Source organism: Dipodomys merriami, unplaced genomic scaffold, assembly GCF_024711535.1.
Source record: "Dipodomys merriami isolate MVZ:Mamm:240054 unplaced genomic scaffold, mDipMer1.0.p SCAF_1, whole genome shotgun sequence".
Lineage (NCBI taxonomy): Eukaryota > Metazoa > Chordata > Mammalia > Rodentia > Heteromyidae > Dipodomys > Dipodomys merriami.
Window position 1 is genome coordinate 119764774 of NW_027202270.1, and position 16617 is coordinate 119781390.

A 16617-nucleotide genomic window follows, 5' to 3' on the forward strand; every position below is an offset into this window, starting at 1 on the left:
GCCACTGAGAAAATGGATTGTGTGGTAAATTTTATCTTGTCTATATTCGACCTCCATAATAGATATTGAATAAAGAATGGATGCATAGAGGCATGGATTCAGGCTTCAGGCTGCTGGCTTCACTTTTTTTGGTGTGAGTCAATGCTTGTTCAAGCACCTTGGGATTTTCACCTTCCCCATGCTAGTGATAAGCCACTCCAGCAAGAGAAAAGTGAGATAGTCTAGCACTCTTCAGATTTAAACATGATATATAAATGATTGAACCCAGCACCTAGGCCAAGAGATATTACCCCTGAAATAATTCAAAACTGTCTGGTGTTTTAATCTGTTTTATCCTCCTTTGCTATGGAATTTTGGTCCAAGTCTGCTGATTCAAGCTTAAGGCAAACCATTGTTCTGAGCTCTGGACATGTCTTGAACGTGATCCCATACATGTTTGCTATGATTTTATTGTGAATAAAAGTAAACAGTTGAAGAACAACAATGAATTACCAGACATTGCTTTAAGTATGTTGCATGTATATGTATTATTTGCATTTAAATTGTTTAATGTAGTTCCATAGAGGATCTTTGGAAAGTTTTCAGTGCTGAAAGCAAAGAAGTTTTCACAAGCTGCCATACGGTAAAGCAAAGAATACTGCCAACGCATTGTCTTTGTGCTCCTACAAGGAAAGTTTGATAATGGGCCTATTCATTCATGTGAATGACTCATTCAGTTCAAAGTCACTACCTTTGAAGAAACTAAAAGGCATTTAGTAGTGATTTATTAAATTTATTGTAAACCTTGTCATCTTTGTAACAAAGTTGAGATCACAGTATCCAAATTATAGCTCTGAGCTTTTATAAACTAGAGATTCCAAGGACACTGGTGAAGGGTGAAGCTGACCTAACTCAGGAGTGAATTTACTCAAACTTCTTGCCAGTTCAACACAGTAATGTCTTTAATATGTCTCCGATGAGATCACTCTCTGTTTTCTGCTTCTTAACTAGATTTCTTTTGTCTGAATCCCTGGTTTTGTTTGTTTTCAGGAGCCCCCCAGTAGTATCAGTCTGATCAAAAAGTAAGGTATTTTACTTTACAGGTAAGAGTCTAGTTCAATGCCTAGGAAGCCCTAAGCATTCATTTCTTTTCCTGAAAAGATCCATGATTCCTTTCTTCAGAGGAAAATTCTGGCAAACCTCTCCTATTCAATGGAAAACTTTTTTTGTTGTAATTGTGAAAATATCATACAGAGGGGTTACAATTACATGGGCAAGGTAATGAGTACATTTCTTATCAAGCATTGTTGCCTCCTCCTTTGTTTCCCCTTCCCATCCCTTTCCATCTCCACCCCACCCCTGCCAAAGTTGTAAAGTTCATTTTTCGACATAACGTCTTGTACATCTCATGGTTGCAATGGGTCCACCTGTATCCCTATTAAAACAATTTGTTTTTTTTTCCCCTACCACTCCTCAAAGTATACCAATATCAAATACAATGAAAACAGGAGTTATATCTTGGGGGAGGGACATACAAAGCAACAAAGACATCATCTTATAAATGTGTTAGAAACAATCGCAAGAAAGAAAAAAAAAACATTTGAATCCTTATCTTGGGGTTCATTTCGCCTAACATCATAGAGTTGATATCCAGAGGAGTTACAGTTACATGAATCAGGTAATGAGTAAATGAGTACAAAGTATTTTTGACATGTCTCCCCTGCCTTTGCTCTATCCAGTCTTTCCCTTCTACCTCCACCCACAAGATACCAGTTCATTTCCCACATAGTGTCCAGTGAGTATCACTGTTGTATTTGTTCCCAAATACAAACAAACAAGACAAAAGGAAAAGAAAATAAAAACAGCAACAATAGCACCTAAAAATGTCTCCTGTTTCCTTTTCTTGGGTTCATTCGATAGAATATTATTGTATATGATCATCTGTACACAGCTATGGAGCTTTTGTCCACCACTCCTATGTATCTCCTCCTTTGGCCTCTGTATTTGAATAACTGAGATACTATATAATTTATCATGACCCAGTGTCTGTGCATATATATATATATATATATATTATATATGCATAATTCAGTGTGGTCACTTGTAGATTCATAGGCACATTTTACTTACCACAAAATAGGGAAACCATGCTGCCTATGTTTCTTTGGCTCTGGCTTACTTCACTTGATATAATTTTTCCCCAAGTCTTTCCATTTCGTATAATATCATTCTTTCTGATGGATTAGTAGAATTCCATTGTGTTTTCTTTGTAGAGGGTAAATGTAATAGAGTTCTGAGAATTTCAAAATTAATAGTCATAAAAAATAATAATGGGCTAACTTCTTCAACTACTGCTTTTAGGCCAAGGTGCTAGTATTAAAGCAATGTGTGGAACAAGGACAATAAAGTGAAAATACAATTGCTTTTGACAATGCTAACCCAAAACTCTCCCCATTTATCGCTCCAGTTAGAAATTTGATATCCTAATAACTCAAACATCTTTAATTTTTATTTAGTGCTGTCTCTACTTTTGTTAGATAAAACAGTCCCTAGGAAATTATTGTATTTAGAAATTAGTCCACTTTGATCTGTTCCTGCAATTGCTTTCCTTGTAATTTTTAATTTTGTGATCGCTGCCAAGATTCAGGCCTTAAAAAAGGAGTGTACAGGAATTGAAATCACTTCCACATTTGAGGTGCATGTGGCAGGAAGCTGGAAGAACCACCAGAAAGCATCTAATCCAGTACTTTCCATTTCCTAGAAAAGTTCTTTATACTCCTGAAAAGAGCCTCATGCCCTTCTTCCATTTACTTCTGTATGCCACTTGCCCCAGTCTGTTTCTTCTACCTCTGCATCACTTTATCTCATCAGAAAGCTCATACAAATGTTACAAGAATAGAAAGCAAGCATTTTAGGTGGTTAAAGGCTTTTACTTTGGCATCGATGCCCATAGAAGAGCGACAATGTTGGCAGGGCAGGATGTTAGGGAGCTCTGTATTTATATATTCTACAATCAAGCACAATTCTACATATCATATAACTTTTGATTTAGTTTTAGCTTTTGATGATGAAATTTGGGTGTATTTTTGAAGAGTACCAATTTGAGGCACCTTTTATAAGAAACTGTGAAACAAACACATATTGGACTAAGGAAAGAAACAGTACTGAGAAAATCAAACATAAACAAATGAAGACAATTTGGATTCCAAGTCAATGGAATCAACGCTGGGGAAGAGTTAGAATTGTCAGAAGGATTTAGAGAATCACCTTGTTTTTGGTAATGAGATTGGGTGGTTTCATGAAAAGCACTGACTTTGAAACTTGGAATTTGACAAGATAGTTGATGTGAATGATTTTGGAATAGCTATGCAGGCTTTCTGGTTACCCAGGCATATATCATAGGATATGAAGACTCAATTTTTAATTTTATTGTTCCAAAAATTTATTTGTTCTATTTGTGAACTTTCTCTTTGGCTACATTTGAAATCATCTGTTTACATTTTGTGGGAAAGACAATTTTCCCCTGAATGAAAGGTAAACATCTTTTCTCCTTCTGGCAAAAGAGAAGGAGCCAGCTTACTTCCAAAGTCTAAAGCTCCTTTTTCTTGTGGAAAGAGAAAAAAATATATAAGAATAATTCATGTTGTTCTGAGCTCTATGTGATTTGGTTTCTCTTTCTTTTGTTTTCATGTGTGTTTTGTTTAGTTTTAAGGAAATAGGTTCTTTGTTGTAATCTATCATTCATGTGTATTGCGATAGGAATCATGATAGTGAAATGAATTGTCCAGTAAAAAGGAACAGAAGAAATGTAAGAAGCAAACTGGATAAGAAATGAAGAACAGAGGAGAGGAGTTGGTAAGGGGAAGGAGTTCTCCAGAGGTTCTACTGCTTGTCAGTCTCTGGGAGTGGCCTGCTGTTATAACCATGGTACAGAAAAGAGGATACATTGTGGGTCAACAGTGTAGTATTCAGTGTGAGGTACCTGCTAGCACTGTGATTAACTTTGTTATAGATGACTTTGCCCTTGGTTCTTGTTCCTGTGAGTGAAAACGCTATAGCAGAACCTGCAGGCAACATCCAGATAATTATCTGGTTGCATTCCCAGGTTGCATTCTCCCAGGTTGCATTCTCCCAGGTTGCAACATCCAGATAATTATCTGGTTGCATTCCCAGGTTGCATTCTCTTATATGCCAGACCAAAACAAAAACAAAAACAAAACAAAACAAAAAAAAAAACAAAAAACAAAAACAGGTACTCAGCATTGGGTGGGGTGACCATACACTTTAGAAAGAGAGGTAGAGACAAGCACTTCTGAGAGTCTTCATCCGGGACATTGGTGAATGGACACCTGCATTTTATGGATAGGCATGCTTGGTTCCCCTTTTGAGACCAACAACAACTATTCTTGCTTTTTGCCCATAAAAAAAGTAATATAGCTGTCAAAACTGTCACTTCTTCTGTCCTGTGATGTGTAGGATTATAGAAGACGCTGGAGGATTGGGGCAAGAAAAAAAGTAGAGAGGTCAAACTAAGTCCTAGCTTTGCTTTGAGACATGCCTTGCATGACTGGTGGCATTGTGCCCTGAAGGATTTGTGCATAGACATCCTATCATTCCGAAGGAAAAAATGCTTGATAACCACATGACAAAGTCAGAGTGCTACATCTTACCAGATAGACACAAGAAGGTTGGTTTTATCTTTTAAACATGGAATACGGAGTAAATTTTGGGGAAAACTTCCTTAGTAGTCTTCTAAATTTATATAGAAATAGATCCTTTGTGATTTAAAAATTCACCTAACTGGGCTGGGAAGGTGGCTCAGTGGTAGAGCACGTGCCTTGCAGGCATGAGGCCCTGGGTTCGATTCCTCAGCACCACATAAGCAAAAAGAAAAAACCTGAAAGTGGCGCTGTGGCTCAAGTGGTAGAGCGCTAGCCTTGAGCTGAAGAGCTGAGGGACAGTGCCCAGGCCCAGAGTTCAGGCCCACGACTGGACCCCGACCCAAAAATATTCACCTAACTTGAAGGTAATCCCAATAGTTGCTATTTCCATATACTATCTCACTTTCTTTGGAATTATTTTGTCTCTGGTTTTTAAATAAATTGACATTGTCCATAATTATGTAACATAGTTTTTCCAACTTTACTCCCTTGCTACATAGAAATGATTTCAATGCTATTGGAAATTTGGAGATTTCAAAAAATAAGCCTCAAATATGTAATTTGTCCAAAAGAGGGTATATTGTGGAAGTTTGTTATTAATCAAAATAACTAGAATAGCTATTAACACTGCATGCTATTTTTGGAATGCTGTTTGTCTGTGCAAAACCAAAGTTTTATTGAGGAAGTTAATGTTTCAGTGTTACCATATTAGGAGCATCACATACAAATAATATTCACAAATTGAAGAGAGAGAATTTTCTGTATCAACTGCTCATGAACACAATTTTTACACATATTTTAGTTTGGGCATGATCAAAGGAAAATTGCTAACATATGCTGGAGAGTTTCTTTCCCTCTCTTCTCTTTTTGTAAGCAAAATCTACAATCATAACCTGCACATGAGATTGTATACATAAGTAGGAAAGACATATTTATAAAGTAATTAAATTGAAATAGATGTTTGACATCAGGTACACAAATATTTTTTGACTGACAGTACATGACGTTCTTAACAGAATTGATGTGATACCAGGTAGACTTCAATCTCAAGAGGAATCTTATTTAAAAGCTTGTGGAACATAGAAAGTTCTGTTCATCTATATAGCATTCACAAAAGAATACCTCAACATCAGAATAAAATTTGAGTTTGCTATTTAAATTGTGTTTAACAGCATCTAATGATTTTTATCTCCCATGTATTAAGCACCAAATAGTTGACTTATTGAGCATGAATTATTTCATATAATCAGTTTACATTTGAAGAAACTGGGTCTAGCCTGTGAACATTTGGTTAGTGTTGGAGATATGTAGAGAAAAGCAGAAATCTGGTCTCCCAAGAATATAAATGAAGTATCTAAAATATAAATAATGTTTCATTCAGCCCTTTAAGTTTGAGTCGGATACTCAAATTGAGCTTAACATAAGTATGTGTGTATGTGCATGTGCATGCATGCACATGTGTGAAAATCCTCAGGCTAAAACTTTCTTCTCAAATTCTTATTACAATAAAATCCTTAAGCACTTAGCATTAGAACAGGCCCTTTGAACTTTCTCTTAAACAAACAAACAAACACAGCCTTCTTACTTGGACCCGTGAATTAGCTGTTAAATAGGATAAAAACTTAGCATCTTGGTCTCCATTTTTCATCCATGTCCTTGGCTGTGACTCTTTCTAATTCTAAAATCACCTTGAAATCCAGGAAAGACAGGACTGATTGACACCATCTTTACAAAGGAAACTAACTATCAGCTATCTGCACCTCACAGAAGGGACCACCCTACCTAGAAGGGAGAGGGTGTTCCTTGAGGCTGGATGATTGTCTCATGAGATAATCATGCTTTTCTCAAGTGCTGATAGTGATAGCAATTTCTCTGGAGTTTTAGGATAGGAAGAACCAGAACTGAGATGGTCAAACAGGCCATTCTTTTCCTGAGACTGCTTACCTCTACATACCTCTCATCTTGCACCCAATTCTTCCTCTTTTTGTACCTAAAGCCCATGTGTGTATATCTCAAAAACAGGCTAAGTGCTTTAATGTTGACTTTTCCCATGATTTTCCCATGTCACCTGTAATAAACCCAGTTTCTCTATTCACCACTGTTCTTTATCTCCTTATTTAGCATAACAATACAAAGGCTAAGACTTGAACTGAAGAGCCCCTAAAGTTGGGCTTGTGTCCTGAAACTCCAGTTGCAGTATAGTTAGTATATTTTACCTAGCTTGTGACTCAATAACCATTTCTTAAAGGTCATTAACGTGCATGGAAGGTATCATGCTAAAAGTTGAAAGCAAAGAAAATTATGAATGTGTGTGATTGCAGAGATTATGTACTTATTTCTAATGGCTGTTATACCTAAAGACCACAAAGTAGATGGCTTTCAACAGAAATTCTCCAATAGCTTTAGTGGCTTGAAGTCTAAAATCAGTATCATGGAGCAGAAATCAAAGTGTCAGTCTGGGTTTTCTCTGAAAACAGATTAACCTTTCCCTCCTACTTTGGTTTCTGGCAGCTGCCTCCATTCTGTGTTATGTAGCTGCAACATTTGAGACTTCATGGCTAGGAACTTCAGATCTCTGTTCTGCCTATAGATCATCAACTTGGTTGTCTGGATATCATCTCTCACTAACTCTCTTTTATAATAAATAGTACATATGATTGCATTTAGAGCTCACAAGGAAAATCCAAGATAATCTTCTCACCTCAAGTCCCTTAATTTAATCACATCTGACAAAACCCACCCCATTTTCACTATAGAAAGCAACATTCCTAGGTTACAGAAATTGGGAGGTTAATTTTTTGGAAAGAGTGTAATTTTAAGTCAATCACAGGTAATACTGCATTTAACAGTTTTGTAAGCTATCAAATAACAAGGAGATGTTGTTCCTGAAACAGAGTACTGGATAAATATTACAGGAGCATGAAAATAAATTAAATCCGGAAATGACAAAAATCTTGAAGGGAATATATAAGTTAGTAAATTTGACAATTGGGAGAAAACCTTTAAGTATTAAAAACTGTGGGATCTCTGAATGTTTGGCATTAAGCAAGGTAAAACAGATAAATGAATTATACTTTATTCTGTACTCCTAAGCAGAGAACTTTGATTTAGTCCCTATCTTTGCTCAGCCTTTAGAGAATCCAAACTAATATAAGGCATGATATTTGTAAAACTTTATAAACTTCCCTCATCCTTAGGGAAATAAGATGTGCATACATGACACAAATGAAGAACCATATAATCAATATGCAATTATATGCTAACCTTTGTAATATTTACTAAGACTTCAGGGATAGAAACAAAGCAGCAGGAAGATTTATTTTGGGGTAAGGTTCATATGATTTAGAAAAGATGGGTAGGTTTGAGTATGTGAAGGAGGTAGAACATGCAACATAGTTTAAGCAGAGGAAAGAGAATGTCCTATTGCAGTAAAATAAATTAGTGAATGAAAATGAGAGTAAGACATGACTGAAGCAAGTTCCTTGATAGATAACAAGAAATGAAATGAAGTAAAGTAAGCAGCAGGCCTGCTACTGACAGATTTAACATCAAGCGATTGGCTCCTTAATGCTCTCATCAAATACTATGGACCATACTGACACATTTATTTCTCCTACAAAATTCAGACTGTGTAGCTTTTGTCCTGTCTAAACAAGCACGGTGAATGTTCTGTATAGATTTTTCTAATCTAGAAAGAGGAGGTACAGGAGGAAATCTTTACTGGAGTTCCTTTTGACAATGGTTAGATCAGATGCATATTGGTATTGCGTCTTTGTGTTCCTCTCCTAAGGATATTCTCCTTTGGTCTCATTGTGTGTGAATGCCTAGGAATATGTATAACTGACCATGTATGTCCCAGTGCACTTTTTTTTTTTTTTTACTATACAGTGGTATACTTGTAGATTTATAGGCACGTTCTAGTTACCACAAATGAGGGAAACAATGCAACCTATGTTTCTTTGGGTCTAGGTTTCTATTTATCTGTCTTTGGAAAGGTAATTGTGGTCATTGAAGGTGAACAAATACATCAGTGATAATCACTATATACTATGTTGAAAATGAGCTATACAACTTGTGGGTGGGAACAGGAGGGAAATATTGAAAGAGACTGAGGGAAAGGGTGACACTGTTCCAAAAGAAATGTACTGTTTATCTGACTTACATAGCTGTAACTTCTCTGTACATCACCTTAACAATAATTAACAAGTCAAAAAGAAAAACCTTTTACTGACAAAGGGAGAGACTTCCTTGAATTTAAAGGCAGATAGGGGGAAATTCTGCTATATATGAGTTACTAGTAGTTAACAGAATGAACCTGGTATATGACAATTTGGCAGGGAAATCATTTCAATGATTAATCCACATCCGCGCTTGATCTTCTCTGGGGTAATTTTTGTTGATGCACAATAAGATGAAAGAGAGAATGAGAGACACAGCATACTATGGGACAATTTTCACTCCTCCCAACCCCCAAACACACAACTTTTCTTCTGGCCTTGCTCATTTCAAACATAAGTGCATTGCTTTTGGCCTGTCTGCCTTAGCCAAGTTGATGGGATAATATTTACAAATTGTTCTGGGAAGCATGAAAGTTTTTCTACTAATAAAAAAATATTTTCCTGAGATGACATTTGATTTGCAAGGCTTAAAAAGAGTCTCTGTGCACTTGAGGAGATATTGTAAGCAAATGATAAAATTTCAGTAATCAGGAAATCGAGCTGGAACTGCTTTCTTTTTGTTGATTTTACACATATTTCAGAATTGATTATAAGACAAGCAATGTACAGGAATATGACATTTCATTTTGTCCTGCTTTCAATTATGGATTGATGTGTTAAGAGACCCCTGCATATTCACTCATTTAGTCATTCATTCATTCATTTATGAAAGCATAGATAATTTTTTTTTCTGCCTAACAGTGAAAACTTATTTTTCCCAGTGGCATGCTCTACTTCAGACACTGTATTCAACTCAGGAAATGTATACCCCAAAAGACAGGGTTTCTGCTTGTGAAATACTAGCATGCAAAAAATAATGCATGAAAAAAAGTAATGCAAAAAGTAATGCATGAAATTAAGTTGTTAATGGAAAGTACTCACTGGGAATTTTTAGTTGCTTAGTTCTACTGTGACCATTGAGAAGACCTCACTAAGACTTCAGAAGCTATCCAATGATGAGACTCTCCCGAGAGACTTGAAAAATAAAGATGTTTTAAGTACAACCCTGAGAATGATTTTTTTTAAAACAATCTCAGCTGCATGAAATACTTGGAGATCTCTCATTTATATGTTAGGTGTTTAACAATTACAGCTCATGGTAAAGGTAAGCATGGTGGCAAATTGGAGGACAGCCTTAACCAATGCAGAGCTGGACAGGTGAGGCCTGTCATCCCATTTGCCCAGGAACCATAAATAAGGGGGTCACAATCCAAGTGAGTCTAGGCAAAAAATCCAAGTTAGTCTAGCCTTAACCAATGCAAAGCTGGACAAGGAAGTGGAGGCCTGTCATCCCATCTGTCCAGGAAACATAAATAAGAGGGTCACAATCCAAGTTAGGCAAAATGTGAGACTCTATTTGAAAATAATGAATACAAAAAGGTCTAGGAGCATGACTATCGTGGTAGAATATCTACCTAGCAAAGGCAAGGCCCTGAGTTCAAACAGCAGTACAGAGAGAGAAAGAGACAGACAGACAGATGGAGACAGAGAGAGGCCCTGTATACATATTTTCACATGGAGTCATTTAAGTAGTTTAAGTAGTGGAGACGTAATTCGTCAAATTTTCCTTCATAGATAACTACGCTGCAAGAAATGATCAGAAACTGATAGCATAAAATGTTCTAACGTATTAATTAATGGAAGTGTAAACTATTCCATGGTGATGTGGTATTTAGTGATCGTATGTACCTGCTATTTTAATGCTGATTACTTCTGCTCCCAAGCATGGAGATATACTCAACAGATACATATTTAAGGATCTTACCTGTTTTCTTATTCTGGGAGTTTGGTCTTTCTACCTGTCTGTTCATCACTAAGTCCTGGCTATACCACTCACTCTTGCTATGGTGACTAAGGAAATATCAGTCTTAGAAGGGCAGGTTGGGAAATAACAGGGCTGAAAATAGTACTTAGTGGGAGAGTCACCAAAGAAAAGTAATTACTATAGTTTAACCTGTGCAGAGAGGGAGCTTGACCTCTCTGGAATCATACTAGATTCAGCAGATGCTCCAATAGTTGTCTGGACTTGCGAAGAGATACATACGTCTTCCCTACCAGGCTAAATAACCTTTCTGAGAGAACCCTACTGTGGAAGAACATAAAGGGCTTATGTATGCTGAGTTAATTCAGGACATACAGTCATTCAAAAGTCCAGGGTCAGTTGCTGAGAAGGAAGAAATTCATGTACAATCCTAAAAGGAATAATCTATTTTCAGAAGAATGAGATTGGTTAACACCTGAGTTACTACAACTGAATTGCCCAAGAAAAGAAATGACAAGGCATCTCTCTGAAAAGAACTAAAGGCCAACTTGAAGAATGAAAATACAGCTTCCCTGCCACCTTGCCAGAAGTACTTCCTATATAAGCCTTCACTTAAGCCTCTTTGGCAAAGTTCTCAATCTGCAATGAGGTTTTATTAATGAGACTTGCATTTCTAATATGAGCTCAAAGGCCTCATATTTTCTTGTAACCTTGTGCTTTAGAACATCAGGGAGATAGAAATTGTTATATGTTTTACCAGTGATAGCCAATATTTAATATTAATTAATATCAGAGTGCTCACCTGGGAATATGGCTTGTATGGCAGTAGTTGTATAATCAGAGAGGAAATAGTACTCCAAAGGGATCCAAAAGTGATATCAATTTTGCACAAAAACCAATCTTTGAAGAGTAAGGAATTCAACCTGGGACTAAACATTAGAGGAACAGAAACCTTAGGAACTTGTCCAGTGGAAGAAACTGGAATCTAAACTAGCCTGTTCCCTAGTCCTCAAGTCTATTTGCTTTGATTCATGTTCACCCATGCTTAGAAGAATCACAAAGCCTAGGCTTTCTTCCTTCCCAAATCAGTTCCATTTCTCTTGACTCAAGAAAACACTGCAAAGGAGCATTTCCTGTCTACTCTTCACGCAGAGCAAGTACAGACTGTGATGGAGAAGGGGTTATTGTCTTCTTTGGGATAGTATGTTATAAGATGACTCCAATTTCTCTAGACATAAACTAAATAATCTTATATAGCTCTGGGGGTCAACAATTAGTTTTGGACCTTTGCAAACACAAAGTGGATCATTAGGTTGTGATAAAAAGATGTGTTCTCAGCTTAGCTGAATTTATCAGAGAAAGCACCCACAATGGGATTGAAGAGAAACTGTGAAATTAGAGATAGTTTAGAAATTAGACAAAAAAAATGCCCAGAGCTGATTATCTCCAAATATCTTGCCTTTAATGAAAGCCAATTATGCTTTGGTGTCTGAAACATTAGTAATATACATTGGGAGAAAAAAATAACTTAATCTCACCAAAAGTCTCTCGCTTCTTCTTGAAGTAGTATATGTGTGTGAGAGATAAAGAGAGAAAAAATGAGAGAGAGAGAGAGAGAGAGAGAGAGAGAGAGAGAGAGAGAGAGAGAGAGAGAGAGAGGCCCATATTAAAATATTGCTGTAACAATATACTATATGATTTGGGGATTTTACTGGGTGAGTTTTACAAGAAAAAAAGGTAAGGTTTCATTTTACTTCTGAACTGTAAAGACACAAAATTATTGAAATTAAAAATAATCTTTCAACTGATTCCTTACTTATCTGCTATCTTGTATGGCTAATACTGTGGCTGAATTATAACTTGATGAACCCTTGGGGATTTGCAGGCCTGCTTATCCTCTGAATTTGCATTGACATGGTTTTCAGTCAGTTCTGTAACTTAATCCTGCGGCCATAAGCAAGACCTGCAGTATTTGCATTGAAAATCAGTCAGAGATTGGAGGAAGAAGGGCTCTGCACAGACTCTGTAAGTAGATTTGATGATGAAAATTTGGGATCCTTTAAAACACCATTCACTTCCATTAAGTGACTGTCACTGTTAAGCTCTGTCTTCCATCAAAAACCCAAAGTAACAAGGGAAAACATACAGTCACTGAAATATGATGCATATTTGTGAAATGGTCATTTGCCTGGATGTATTTAGATGGTTATTTGGAGTGGAAATAGGAGGGCACTCTTGCTAAAACCTGAAACTCTTAGTCCAAAACAATAATGGAAGCATCATTTTCTTTGAGTGTATGGAACTCAGTGTTTAGGGCCAATTTTGAGCTTACTGCCTTCTGTGATGTCACCAAATATAATCAGGAAACATTTAAAAGGCAATCAATGCGATAATCTGTAAAACAAAACCCAGTGACCTCTTGTGGGTTGATATTTCCTGAGATTCATGTCTCACCTGCTATGCTAGGTCTCGTGACAAATGCACTCGCACCCAACTGTTGAAGGTCAAAGAATAGCCTACAGAGAGACAGGAAGTGAAGCTGGTAGTGCAAATTTGATGGTGGTTTTGCAAGTCAGGATGTCTGATGAGCAGGTATGCTGGGCAGGTACAGCAAGAAATTTATCCTTGGTGTGCAAAAGCCCTGTGCTCATTCATTCCATATGGGCTGAGTACTATGGTGTGCATTTTCATTGCTTGAGTTTCATTAGTTTCTGTTGGCTGATTCTAATACATGCACTTCTTGAGATTGATTGAAGCAGGTATTGGCTGTCTCCATTTCTCCTGTTTGTCTTTTGGAAGGAAAGTTTTCCTGAGCATCTGCTTTCTGACATGTACACAGGTTTTTAAAAATCTATTTTTTCCTTTTTATTGAAGTCCATACATCCCCGGCTATTGGGTCCTTTGCCTAGGTACTTTCCTATGCATAAAGTTTATCATGTCTGCAACTCACTATGGAAATATGCTACCAACAATTTTTCACTCAGGGTCCAAAGCCTTGTCTTAAAAATGGATGACCAAGTCAGGTGCTGGTGGTTCATGCCTGTAATCCTAGCTACTCAGGAGGCTGAGATTTGAGAATCACAGTTCAATGCCAGCCCAGGCAGAAAAGTCCATGAGACACTTATCTCCAATTAACCACCAGAAAACCAGAAGTGGTGCTGTGACTCAAGTGGTGGAGCACTCACCTTCAGCTGAAGAGCTGAGAGACAGCCCCCAGGCCCAGAGTTAAAAAAAAAAAAAAGATTACCATTGACTTTATTTCTAACTTTATTTCTAAGTGCCAAAGAACCAAATACTTTCACATCAAGCCAATTGATTTGTTGAGCTCTCTTTTCTCTTTCTACAGTGTGTGTGTGTGTGTGTGTGTGTGAGTGTGTGTGTGTATGTCTGTCTGTGTGTGTGCATAGTAAGCAATGTATAATATATATTGATATATAATATATTACATATACAGTTCTATATAAACATACATTTTATATGTATATATTTCACAAACTGTTTCCAATATGAACCTGAAAAATATTAAAGATCTACATATTGAAGGAAGCTAAATTTCCCAGGGCTACAGAAAATAGCTACTAGTTTAAGTATACAAAATAACTTTGCTGCCAGAGAGACTGTATATAGACTTGTATATAGACTTCAGTAAAGACAACACATTAAGAAAATGATGCCATAACATTGAGGAGGATTGGCATTTCCTTGTGTATCATCTCCTTTCCCTGAGCACAGATATCGATGAGAACTGTATGAGTCCAGGGTTCCAGAAAAGTCACCCTGTTGTGGGAACAGGGGTTTCAGTTCAGATGCAATTAGCAAACAAACAAAAAGGTAGATCAGCCCTTGTTCCCAGTTAGGGAAACACTCAAATTGGCCCATGGGCCTCATTTGGAAGTATACCCTTATTACCCACACCGGATGTATATTTTCATGTTCCAGGTAATGAAAAGCAGCAGTAATGGATAAGCCAACATTCAGGGTAGTTCCAGGAAATTGCAGATATCATAGCAGAAGAAAAGCCACAACACTTCAAGTCTATGTAAACTTGTAACAGGAATAGTTTAGAGAACTGGGAATACCTCAACAAGCCCAGACAAATAATGCTTGTGTGAAGAAAGTAATCTGAGTTTTCCAAGAAGTTACATCACTGAAAAAATATACAAACTTATCAATTATAAAATAAGGTAACCATGCAAAAGTACCAAAAGATAAGTTTCTCAGGAAAGTGTAGGATGGGAAGAAAAATGTCTTACGGGTTTAGAAGGATGAGAGTGAAGTTTGGACAACTTTTTCAGTACGACTTGAAGCCATGTTCCTGATAGTTGTGTTTTATTCTGCAAATGCTGGCCCCTCTTTAATTTTCTGGGTAAGTAAAAAGAAGATAAACAACAGTAACAAAATGTGTCTTGTAAGATAACAGCCAGAAGAAAATCATCTTTCTCTGTGATTAACTTACCTCCTCATTTCACAACAGTCATCTCTCTCTGGTAGCTGTGGTTTCCATGGGCAATACAAACCCAGTTTCTACTCTTTTAATCTCAAATAGCATGAGCAGAGACTTACAAGTCCCTATTTGTCATGCTAAGAGCAAAGCCTGTCTTACAAAGTTCTCTAGTTATTTCTGGTACATCCTGAGGACTGAGTACAACTGTTACAAACATTAGGGCTCCTAAAATTTTTATAACTCATCCCTTCCCAGCTAGGAGAACACTCAGTGTACAAGTTTGTTTTTTTTCTTGGTACTTTTTTCTGTAATTTTTAAAAACAGGCTACATTTTATCCATTAAAATAAATGATAGTTTTTCTAAATGCCATGTTATTTCTTCATAAGGGGGAAAAAGTGTAACATTGAAATGGTTAATTTTTTTGAGCTGTGTATTCAATACCCATTATACAACCCCCTATTCAGCCTATGTAAAGATTTGAAAATGCTTGTCCTGCTCTTGATAGAACTACATGTTTTTCATGAAACACTTTCATTGTGTGAAAAATATATTCAATAAAAGAAATTTAATAAAATAGAGATGGTTTTAGGAGCCAGTTCCTAACATTTCAATTTGTTTCCAATATATCAGTTCTTTATAGCTCTCTTTTGAAGTGTTGGTTGGTTGCCTAGCAAGCCACAGGACATTGTTGTTAACTTTTTTTCAAATGTCGTAAATATCAAATTATCTAACGTTTCAAGGTAAAACTATTCAACAAAATTTATATTTTGCTGTTTTATTACCCCAGGAATTCTCTACATGCTTTATTTCCTCCTTATAAAATAGAAAGGAAGATGATAGATAGATGACAGATAATAGGGAGATGATAGATCGATGATGTTCATGTTTATTTATGGTGTATCAATACTACATACAGGGCATGTATCCACACTAATTTTCCTGTATTTTGACATAAATTTGATTCAATAAAAATATAGAGGAAGGAAATAGTATCTGAGCTACTATTTGGAGAAAAAAACTCTCCATCATAATTGACACTTTCTTAATTGAATGAATCAAAATGGTGACTTCTGCCCCTTTGTAGCTTCTTCTTGTTTTTCTAGGATATTCAAGATGAGAACTGCACTATAAGAAATGAACTATCCATTAGATTTTAATACTCAGGAAATTCAGAAATCTTCAGAACATTATATTTTGTGGTGGAGTTCTCCATGCTGGTCAGTAAACCTAACAGCCTACATGGGATGGATGGATATCCATCTATCTAAGGTTGCAAGTCAGAAAGCCAGAAAAGCTTGCAGAACTATAAGTAAATATTTTGCCGTGTATACACAGATAAGCGTGTCAGATATATGATACTTATAATGCACACATAGATGCTTTTAAAATCACAAATTGATTTTCTTCCCAAGAGTTTCTTTTGAAAGACTTTCCTATTAACAGTTAAAGCAGATGGGTTTCATTAAACTGCCCCAACCATTTTTTTCCCCCTAATCATCTGCCTCACCCAGTCTGGGGGGAAAAGGGCAGACATATGAGGAATCTATTCCTCA

The 16617-nt window shown here is 36.6% G+C and overlaps 1 long non-coding RNA gene across 1 annotated transcript in view; it reads right to left on the reverse strand.

Annotated features, from left to right (window-relative positions):
* The window catches only part of LOC138804901 (uncharacterized), a 69031-nt gene extending 54083 nt beyond the window's left edge, over positions 1-14948 (reverse strand). The window contains exon 1 of the long non-coding RNA XR_011365383.1: positions 14873-14948. This is a non-coding gene — a long non-coding RNA (uncharacterized lncRNA). The remainder of the gene's footprint in view (positions 1-14872) is intronic.
* Positions 14949-16617: the final 1669 nt, after the last annotated feature.